The following is an 11205-nucleotide window of genomic DNA, read 5'->3' as shown; positions in this document are numbered from 1 at the left end:
ACCGGAGCCCATCATTCCGGAGTCCACTATCGTGGCCACCCTCACCTGGGACATGGAGAAGACCGTCCGGGAGGCCCTGGCACGGAGCCCGGACCCCGGGAAGAGAGAGTCCAATATAACTTTGTTATGTTCTCCACCCCCCTCCCAAATTAAGCAAACAACAAAGAGTCAAGTAAATTAGATCAATTTATTTTGTTGTGAACAGCATATGATTGATTCTGATGCGATGAATGCTTCTAAAACGTCAGTAGCGTGCTTGTCTACCTTCTTAGTGTTTTGGCATCCTTGGAATTCAATATTTCCACCAGTTAAGTCAGCAAACCTCGCTGGCAAATGATTTTCTGCTGTTGTTGACATATTTGTTGCCATTTTTTCAACCAGCGTCTGTCAACTAGTTCCTGACCTTCGTATGCCACGCTCTGATTGGCTAGCTGTTGGCAGTAAGTTCTAATGCTATTGGTCAGTGGGAACTGATCCAATATAACTTTTGGTCCTAGCCTTTTTGGATCCTTTTGGATCCAACATAACTTTCTGACGCCAAGCATGTCAAAATACAGGTAAATGATGGACAGAAAGGCTAATCTGTGATTGGCTATTGCAATCTGAGTGGAGAACATATATATATTTGCACCATGAAACATCGCGGCAACGGGCGGGCATGCATGAACCTGGTGCGAGAGTCCATGCACGCGCCTGCACGTGTCTTTCAGGCAGGACCACACAGTGCCAGCTGTGTGGAGGAAATATAAAAAAAACTTATGTGGTGAAATATAAAAAAAACAGCCGGTACTTGTGGGATCACATCGCACCGCTTATGTGGAATATATATATATATAAAAAAATTTAACCAGCCGGTACCTGTGGGACCACATCACGCCGCTTATGTGGAAAAAAAAATGACCCACTGGACGCAAACCCGTGCCTTTCAAAAACTCTGATTACCAGTCAGAGACTGTACCACAAAGCTACAGAGCTGTTCTTTGAAAGCTGTGGAAATCTGCCTCATATCAGGATGGACATGGAAGTATTACAAAAAAAATTAAAATCACACACCATATAAAAAAACCCCGCATTTATCAAGCGAACAATATAAATATTCTGTTCTGTTTTTCTGTAAATGACCCATGGTCACAAACATACAGTCATGAAATGGCATGAATGAGAAGCAGTTCGCTCATCTCATTCATGTCCACATCTGCTGGCGTGTCTCCAACCAGCTGCACGTGCGTGTCTTGTGGACAACGCGCCGCAGGACACCGCATCATGTGGAATAGAGCTCACGTGGGTGACGTGACAGTGAGATTGCCTGCTGCGTCTTCTGATCTGACGGTCCGTTTCAACCTGGGAGCAGCCTGTCCATGTGCACACTGTGCGTGTGCGTGCGCACTCACTGCAGCACATCGCCACAGTGATATATGTTTTTAAATATGTCCACTTGATAACAGCAAACAGACACACGTGCGTCACAGTGTGAAGTTGTTAGTCCGTGCCCGTCCAAACACAGTACTGTCCAGCTGGAATGTCCAGATCCACAGATTTCCACAGCCACTTCAGTCTGAGGTCACACCTCCTGTCATCTCAGCGCACACACCAAAGCCACACTCGTGTGGGAGTTAGACAAATTTCTCTGCAAGTACGAAAGTGAATGTCTGCAGTCTGTTGTCGTGCCAAGAGTGCAACTGGCCACACATTTTCTAAGTGACATGTGAGCGGTGTTAGATGTTTGTGTGTGTCACCTGGAATTTAGCCGACACCTGCCGCGAGAGGCTGCGATGGGTTCACACAGCGCACACTTTGCCTTTCAGGTGCTTGTGTGCGCAAATAGTTGTAACAACAGGTGTACGAGGTGTTGGAGGCAGGAACGACATTACACGGTTTGCACACGATTCCTGCGTCATGCGCACTAAGTGTGCACTTCGTCCAAACTTTGCACTGTGTGAGAAGGGGCCCTAAAGGATACCATCCCACATAACACTCTCAAATATGAAAGAAATTTGATCTCTTTTTTTTTTTGACAGTTATGCATTTTTGAAAATTTGATCAGGGATATTTTCCAAGATTTTTTTTTACTTTGACTTTGATTTTTCCTGACTTGCAAATTGAATCAGTTCTTGCCTATCAGGATATGAATCCTCTGTAAAAATTTCATAACGACATATGAAAAATTGTGGGTTCCAGGCTGTTAACAAACAAACAAACTGGGGCAAAAACATGACCTCCACTCAACTTCTTTGGCAGAAGTAATTATGTTGATTCATAAAATAAATCAGATAACAACATGAGAGCACTAATGCAATTTGTTTGTCATATTGGATGTATTTTTTGTGGTTTGTTTTGTTTTTGTAGGTGTGGAACCCCTGTCAGCTTGCAGCGGTCACTGTACAGATCTGCGATCACCAACCTCACTGAAATCATTCTGCCATCTGGGTCAGGGTTTTGTTTGTGCGCAGTGGTTCCAGTACAGTATGTGTTATTTTTTCCAAGCAAATCAAATTTGTTCACCTTATTCATTCAATGTTTGGACATAAAAAATGACAATGAAAAATGCATAATAATGATGATGAGATACTTGCACTGTCTGTGAGGATCCTCCATTTAAAATGAGGACAGGCAGTTTGATCACAGCACAGACTGTTAAAACACACAAATATATGCAGGTTTTTTCCAGTGTGGTCAGACAGGGTTTGAACAAGCTTGAACGGTGAGATGAATGAGTGGATTTCATGTTTCTTTATAGAAACAATGTTTCTGCTTACACGAATGTAAAGCCTTTTCTGCTCATAAATGTGAGAATTTTCAGGAAGCTTTGAGTCTGATTCAAACTTTAGGATACAAAATAATCTAGTCTTTTTTCAGTGTCCAAAGTTTCCCCTTCAGTCATTCTGTGTAAACATTCAGCAGTAAACTCTATGGCAGACTGACTGCGTGATTTTTGAAACTGGCTTTTATTTTCCTCTGCTTTGTCTTCTCATGTCAGTGGGGCGTGGAGGCCACAGCAGCTGTTGACTCCACTATAGTTCACCATGACGGGTAACATCCAGGTCAGAGTGACTTTTTTAGAGTTTGATTTCAAAGACACAAAAGCTTGTTCAGAAGAATCAAATTCACAAAATGAAAAAAGACATGTGCCAGGAACAAATCAATCAATCAACTTTTTTCTTATATAGCGCCAAATCACAACAAACAGTTGCCCCAAGGCGCTCCATATTGCAAGGCAAGGCCATACAATAACCATGAAAAACCCCAACGGTCAAAACGACCCCCTATGAGCAAGCACTTGGCCACAGTGGGAAGGAAAAACTCCCTTTTAACAGGAAGAAACCTCCAGCAGAACCAGGCTCAGGGAGGGGCAGTCTTCTGCTGAGACTGGTTGGGGCTGAGGGAAAGAACCAGGAAAAAGACATGCCGAGAAGGGGGGCAGAGATCGATCACTAATGATTAAATGCAGAGTGATGCATACGGAGCAAAAAAAGAAAGAAACAGTGCATCATGGGAACCCCCCCACAGTCTATGTCTAAAGCAACATAACCAAGGGATGGTCCAGGGTCACCCGATCCAGCCCTAACTATAAGCCTTAGCGAAAAGGAAAGTTTTAAGCCTAATCTTAAAAGTAGAGAGGGTATCTGTCTCCCTGATCTGAATTGGGAGCTGGTTCCACAGGAGAGGAGCCTGAAAGCTGAAGGCTCTGCCTCCCATTCTACTCTTACAAACCCTAGGAACTACAAGTAAGCCCGCAGTCTGAGAGCGAAGCGCTCTAATGGGGTAATATGGTACTACGAGGTCCCTAAGATAGGATGGGACCTGATTATTCAAAACCTTATAAGTAAGAAGAATGAAGAGAGGCCAACACGGGTGAGATATGCTCTCTCCTGCTAGTCCCCGTCAGTACTCTAGCTGCAGCATTCTGAACCAACTGAAGGCTTTTTAGGGAACTTTTAGGACAACCTGATAATAATGAATTACAATAGTCCAGCCTAGAGGAAATAAATGCATGAATTAGTTTTTCAGCATCACTCTGAGACAAGACCTTTCTGATTTTAGAGATATTGCGTAAATGCAAAAAGGCAGTCCTACATATTTGTTTAATATGCGCTTTGAATGACATATCCTGATCAAAAATAACTCCAAGATTTCTCACAGTATTACTAGAGATCAGGGAAATGCCATCCAGAGTAACGATCTGGTTAGACACCATGCTTCTAAGATTTGTGGGGCCAAGTACAATAACTTCAGTTTTATCTGAGTTTAAAAGCAGGAAATTAGAGGTCATCCATGTCTTTATGTCTGTAAGACAATCCTGCAGTTTAGCTAATTGGTGTGTGTCCTCTGGCTTCATGGATAGATAAAGCTGGGTATCATCTGCGTAACAATGAAAATTTAAGCAATACCGTCTAATAATACTGCCCAAGGGAAGCATGTATAAAGTGAATAAAATTGGTCCTAGCACAGAACCTTGTGGAACTCCATAATTAACTTTAGTCTGTGAAGAAGATTCCCCATTTACATGAACAAACTGTAATCTATTAGACAAATATGATTCAAACCACCGCAGCGCAGTGCCTTTAATACCTATGACATGCTCTAATCTCTGTAATAAAATTTTATGGTCAGCAGTATCAAAAGCAGCACTGAGGTCCAACAGAACAAGCACAGAGATAAGTCCACTGTCCGAAGCCATAAGAAGATCATTTGTAACCTTCACTAATGCTGTTTCTGTACTATGATGAATTCTAAAACCTGACTGAAACTCTTCAAATAGACCATTCCTCTGCAGGTGATCAGTTAGCTGTTTCACAACTACCCTCTCAAGAATCTTTGAGAGAAAAGGAAGGTTGGAGATTGGCCTATAATTAGCTAAGATAGCTGGGTCAAGTGATGGCTTTTTAAGTAATGGTTTAATTACTGCCACCTTAAAGGCCTGTGGTACATAACCAACTAACAAAGATAGATTGATCATATTTAAGATTGAAGCATTAAATAATGGTAGGACTTCCTTGAGCAGCCTGGCAGGAATGGGGTCTAATAAGCATGTTGATGGTTTGGATGAAGTAACTAATGAAAATAACTCAGACAGAACAATCGGAGAGAAAGAGTCTAACCAAATACCGGCATCACTGAAAGCAGCCAAAGATAACGATACATCTTTGGGATGGTTATGAGTAATTTTTTCTCTAATAGTCAAAATTTTGTTAGCAAAGAAAGTCATGAAGTCATCACTAGTTAAAGTTAATGGAATACTCAGCTCAATGTCAGCCTGGCTACAGTGCTGAAAAGAAACCTGGGGTTGTTCTTATTTTCTTCAATTAGTGATGAGTAGAAAGATGTCCTAGCTTCACGGAGGGCTTTCTTATAGAGCAACAATCTCTTTTTCCAGGCTAAGTGAAGATCTTCTAAATTAGTGAGACGCCATTTCCTCTCCAACTTACGGGTTATCTGCTTTAAGCTACGAGTTTGTGAGTTATACCACGGAGTCAGACACTTCTGATTTAAAGCTCTCTTTTTCAGAGGAGCTACAGCATCCAAAGTTGTCTTCAATGAGGATGTAAAACTATTGACGAGATACTCTATCTCACTTACAGAGTTTAGGTAGCTACTCTGCTCTGTGTTGGTATATGACATTAGAGAACATAAAGAAGGAATCATATCCTTAAACCTAGTTACAGCGCTTTCTGAAAGACTTCTAGTGTAATGAAACTTATTCCCCACTGCAGGGTAGTCCATCAGGGTAAATGTAAATGTTATTAAAAAATGATCAGACAGAAGGGAGTTTTCAGGGAATACTGTTAAGTCCTCTATTTCCATACCATAAGTCAGAACAAGATCCAAAATATGATTAAAGTGGTGGGTGGACTCATTTACTTTTTGAGCAAAGCCGATAGAGTCTAATAATAGATTAAATGCAGTGTTGAGGCTGTCATTCTCAGCATCTGTGTGGATGTTAAAATCGCCCACTATAATTATCTTATCTGAGCTAAGCACTAAGTCAGACAAAAGGTCTGAAAATTCACAGAGAAACTCACAGTAACGACCAGGTGGACGATAGATAATAACAAATAAAACTGGTTTTTGGGACTTCCAATTTGGATGGACAAGACTAAGAGACAAGCTTTCAAATGAATTAAAGCTCTGTCTAGGTTTTTGATTAATTAATAAGCTGGAATGGAAGATTGCTGCTAATCCTCCGCCCCGGCCCGTGCTACGAGCATTCTGACAGTTAGTGTGACTCGGGGGTGTTGACTCATTTAAACTAACATATTCATCCTGCTGTAACCAAGTTTCTGTTAGGCAGAATAAATCAATACGTTGATCAATTATTATATCATTTACCAACAGGGACTTAGAAGAAAGAGACCTAATGTTTAATAGACCACATTTAACTGTTTTAGTCTGTGGTGCAATTGAAGGTGCTATATTATTTTTTCTTTTTGAATTTTTATGCTTAAATAGATTTTTGCTAGTTATTGGTGGTCTGGGAGCAGGCACCGTCTCTACGGGGATGGGGTAATAAGGGGATGGCAGGGGGAGAGAAGCTGCAGAGAGGTGTATAAGACCACAGCTCTGCCTCCTGGTCCCAACACTAGACAGTCACAGTTTGGAGGATCCAAAAAAATTGGCCAGAACAAATGACCATCTTCGTTTATGAGAGCAAAATTAAAAAATCAAATTTTCAATTTCAATTTATTTTCATTTGTATAGCTCCAAATCACAACAAGGTTGCCTCAAGGTGCTTCACACAAGTAAGGTCTAACCTTACTAACCCCCAGAGCAACAGTGGAAAGGAAAAACTCCCTCTGAGGAAGAAACCTCAAGCAGACCAGACTCAAAGGGGTGTCCCCCTGCTTGGGCCATGGTACAGACATAAATTACAGAACAATTCACAAAACGAACATACAAGAAGTGTTGCTGGTGCACAGGACGGTTTCTGGAACCGATACCACACCCATCTCTGGATGGAGCCGCACCTCAAACAGACAAAAGAAAAAAAGCAGAATCATGCATCAGAAAGACAACAAATAGTGTAATTTGTAAGTATTAAGCAACAAGAAAAACAGAAGAAATACTAAGATGATCGCCAGCCACTAGCCCTAAGCTTCACTAAAAGACCCAGAATTTAGGAAAAGTTGAGGCCTTGGCACGCTCCGTTTCCTAATAAACTGAATTAAAAGAGTAAAAAGCATAGCATAGTAACATTCTATGCCAGTATGCTAGCCATACGAAAGGGAAAATAAGTGTGTCTTCAGTCTGGACTTGAAAGTCTCGACAGAATCCATCCATCCATCCATCCATTTTGTTCCGCTTCATCTGAGGTCGGGTTGCAGGGGCAGCAGCTCAAGCAAAGCTGCCCAGACCTCCCGATCCACACACACCTCCCCCAGCTCCTCCGGGGGAACCCCGAGGCGTTCCCAAGCCAGCTGCGAGACGTAGTCGCTCCAGCGTGTCCTGGGTCTTCCCCGGGGCCTCCTCCCAATGGGATGTGCCTGGAACACTTCTCCAGCAAGGCGTCCAGGGGGCATCTGAAAAAGATTCCCCGAGCTACCTCAGCTGGCTCCTTTTGACGTGGAGGAGAAGCAGCTTGACTCCGAGCTCCTCCCGAGTGACAGAGCTCCTCACCCTATCTCTAAGAGAGCACCCAGCCACCCTGGGGAGGAAACTCATCTCGGCCACTTGTACTCGTGATCTTGTTCTTTCGGTCATGAGCCAAATCTCATGACTATAGGTGAGGGTCGGAACGTAGATCGATCGGTAAATCAAGAGCTTTGCCCCCCCTGCTCAGCTCTCTCTTCACCACGATGGTCCAGTACAGTGACCGCATCACTGCAGATGCTACACTGATCCGTCTGTTGATCTCACACTCCATCTGTCCCTCTCACGTGAACAAGACCCCGAGATACTTAAACTCCTCCACTTGAGGCAAGGACACTCCACCAACCTGAAGAGGGCAAAGTACCTTTTTCCGGTCGAGAACCATGGCCTCGGATTTGGAGGTGCTGATTTTCATCCCGGACTCTTCACACTCGGCTGCAAACTGCTCCAGTGCACGCTGAAGGTCCTGATTTGACGAAGCCAACAGAACCACATCGTCCACAAACAGCAGAGACAAGATTCTGTCGTTCCCAAACCGGACCCCCTCTACACCCTGACTGCACCTAGAAATTCTGTCCATAAAGGTAATGAACATAACCGGTGACAAAGGGCAGCCCTGGCGGAGGCCGACGTGCACTTGAAACAGGTTTGACTTACTACCGGCAATGCGAACCAAGCTCCTGCTGCGGTTGTACAGGGACCGGATAGCCCTTAACAAAGGACCCTGGACCCCGTACTCCCAGAGCGCCCCCCACAGGGCGCCTCGAGGGATACGGTCAAATGCCTTCTCCAGATCCACAAAACACATGTGGACTGGTTGGGCGAACTCCCATGAACCCTCGAGCACCTGATGGAGGGTGTAGAGCTGGTCCCATGTGCCGCCACCAGGACGAAAACCACACTGCTCCTCCTAAATCCGAGGTTCGACTATCGGTTGAATTCTCCTCTCCAGTACTCTGGAATAGACCTTACCGGGGAGGCTGCGGAGTGTGATTCCCCCTGTATTTGGAACCAGTGGTGGCCACAGATAACCAAAAAATGAACTTCGATAACAGATAATCAGATAACTGAAAAGTTATCTTTGGTAAAGATAAACCGACGAACCACCCAAAAATGTATCGGAAGTTACAGATAACTGATAAATTCCAGTATTGTCTCTGATACATCTGCAACTGCTAACAAGCTGAATTTGAGTTTTAACACCACGATCGCTTTTGGAAGCATAAAAAGCAACATAAGACCCAAATAATGAGTCAGCACTTCTATGTTTGAACATGCTGCCCTCTTTTGGAAGCTACACAGCTACAGCACCCTGAGAGCAGCCACAAAGCCTAACTCTCTACCAGTCATGATGCTCCAGTCAGGCGGAGGTCTTGAAAAATAAAGGCATCCTGACTTATGGTTTTGTGTGAATACTGATAGTATAACTCCATTAATGTCAATTCTGTCATTTGTACAAAGTTAAAATATAATATATATCTTTTAATGTTGAATAATGCACTAATTCTGAGGTTTTGTAACAAAAACAGACAGATCGCAAAGGATTCTGGGTAAATGTGCCTCTGCTAAACATTAATTGGTTCATAGTTCACAGTTCAGTTTACAGATAAATGTGCTTTTGTAAAATATTCTTTTTTATTTGTAAAAACAGGCATTTTTACAGAGCCCTGGAAGTGTCATTGCAAAATGTTTTGCATGTGGAGAGAATGTGTGCTCTTATTAGTGCCGTGCGCACGTTTTATGATGTATTGTCTTGTCAATATTGTCTTGACACATAAATGTTGGCTTTACACTTTGCGAGTTTTGGCACTTTTTCAGATGATTTTTCATTTGTGTGAGAAATGTTTGGACCAAGTTTCAGGTTAATCACGCGTCCTGCATCGTGTAGTATACATGGAGTAACAAGCTGCGTTCAACATCTCACGACCACCTCCTGATCACCGATCGTATGGTCGAATGAAAATCAAACCTGTTTGATATTATTCTGGTCTGGCTGCTGAAGAGCTACAAGCATCCAACCTCTCGCACTGTGCCTGTGCAAACACCGCAGAGCTGTCTTGTAATGTTTTTTGTTGTTGTTATTGTTTTGTTTTTAAACTTAATTTGTAAAAAAAAAAAAAAAAGACATTTGCAAAGCCAAAAAGTTGATTTGACAACCATCTGATATAACCAGGGTCAAAATAAATAGAACACTGCCATCTACTGATGCCCAGACGCTTAGTACTTAGGGCGAATACTGCCATGAACACTACTGGCCAGTAGATGGCAGTAGAGGCCTTGAAACTTGCCAAAACAAAATTCCAGATAATCCGTTTCTGCTACATTTAAGATGCGTGGAATTTAACAAATGCAAATACAATAACGTCTATAAACCCAGAGAACATATTCACGAGAGTTTTAGGTACTAGACTTTAATGCTGCTGTCCGTGGAGCCTGAACAGAGTGTCTGAAATGCATTTGTCCTGTCGTGAACGTACTGAGATTACCCATAATGCACTGCTGGGCACAGCATGTGCTCACAAAACCTTAAAAATTAGCACATTACTTTAAAACTAAAACATATATCTAATGTTTTCACTTTATAAAACTTCAGGCATGACAGTAATTTTAAATAACTTGTCCAAAATTAGTTTGGTTAAAATTTGAACCATAAGTTAAAAATGTATGCCTCTGGGTGACTTGGGTGATATTGCCAGCGTATCAGTATGGTGTTAAAGAAATGATCTTTTTTTTTTTTGTCACCAGTTCTCCTTTGTCTGCAGAGAGTAGAGTGGTTTCTCCTGAAACTAGCTTGCATCTGTTTGCAGAGGATAGAACAATACATCTCTTAAGAAACTTTCAACAGGTAGGTCTCAACTGATTTTAAACTTTAAAAATGCTTGCTGCTGTTCAGCTTCGTTTGCTACGTTATTAGTCTAAAAGTTATCGGACGACAATTCATCGGAAGATAATTAGTCCGATAATGGTTTTTAAAGTTATCTGAAAAGATAATCTGATAATGAAAACATTATCTTCGATAATTATCTGTCATCGGATTATCGGAAGTGTGCCCACCACTGGTTGGAACACACCCTCCGGTCCCCCTTCTTAAACAGAGGGACAACCACCCCAGTCTGCCAATCCAGAGGCACTCTCCCCGACCGCCATGTGATGTTGCAGAAACGTGTCAACCAAGACAGTCCCACAACATCCAGAGACTTAAGGTACTCTGGATGGTTTTCATCCACTCCAGGAGCCTTGCCACCGAAGAGCTCGGTGCCTCGGTGACTTCAGCCTGGGTGATGGATAAGTCCGCCTGTGAGTCCCCAGTCTCTTCTTCCTCTTCGGAAGATGTGACAATGGGATTGAGGAGATTCTCTAAGTATTCCTTCCACTGCCCGACAACATCCCCAGTCAGTGTCAACAGCTCCCCACCCGCACTGTAGACAGTGTTGGTGGAGAGCTGCTTCCGCCTCTGGAGGAGTCGGACGGTTTGCCAGAATTTCTTCGAGGCTGACCAATAGTCCTCCTCCATCGCCTCTCCGAACTCCTCCCAGACTCGGGTTTTTGCCTCTGCGACCGCACAGGCTGCAGCACGCTTGGCCTACTGGTACCTGTCAACTGCCTCCTGTGTCCCACCTG

The 11205-nt window shown here is 43.1% G+C and overlaps 1 long non-coding RNA gene across 1 annotated transcript; it reads right to left on the bottom strand.

The window, feature by feature from the left end:
* Positions 1–8537: 8537 nt before the first annotated feature.
* Positions 8538–10856, bottom strand: LOC117530096. Its single transcript, XR_004566181.1, has 3 exons — positions 10642–10856; positions 9834–9835; positions 8538–8583 (listed from the first exon to the last, which is right to left on the bottom strand). It is a non-coding gene; the product is annotated as an uncharacterized LOC117530096 (long non-coding RNA).
* Between the last annotated feature and the right edge of the window lie 349 nt (positions 10857–11205).

This window comes from Thalassophryne amazonica, chromosome 17 (assembly GCF_902500255.1).
Source record: "Thalassophryne amazonica chromosome 17, fThaAma1.1, whole genome shotgun sequence".
NCBI lineage: Eukaryota > Metazoa > Chordata > Actinopteri > Batrachoidiformes > Batrachoididae > Thalassophryne > Thalassophryne amazonica.
This window is presented reverse-complemented; position numbering and strand designations above follow the sequence as displayed.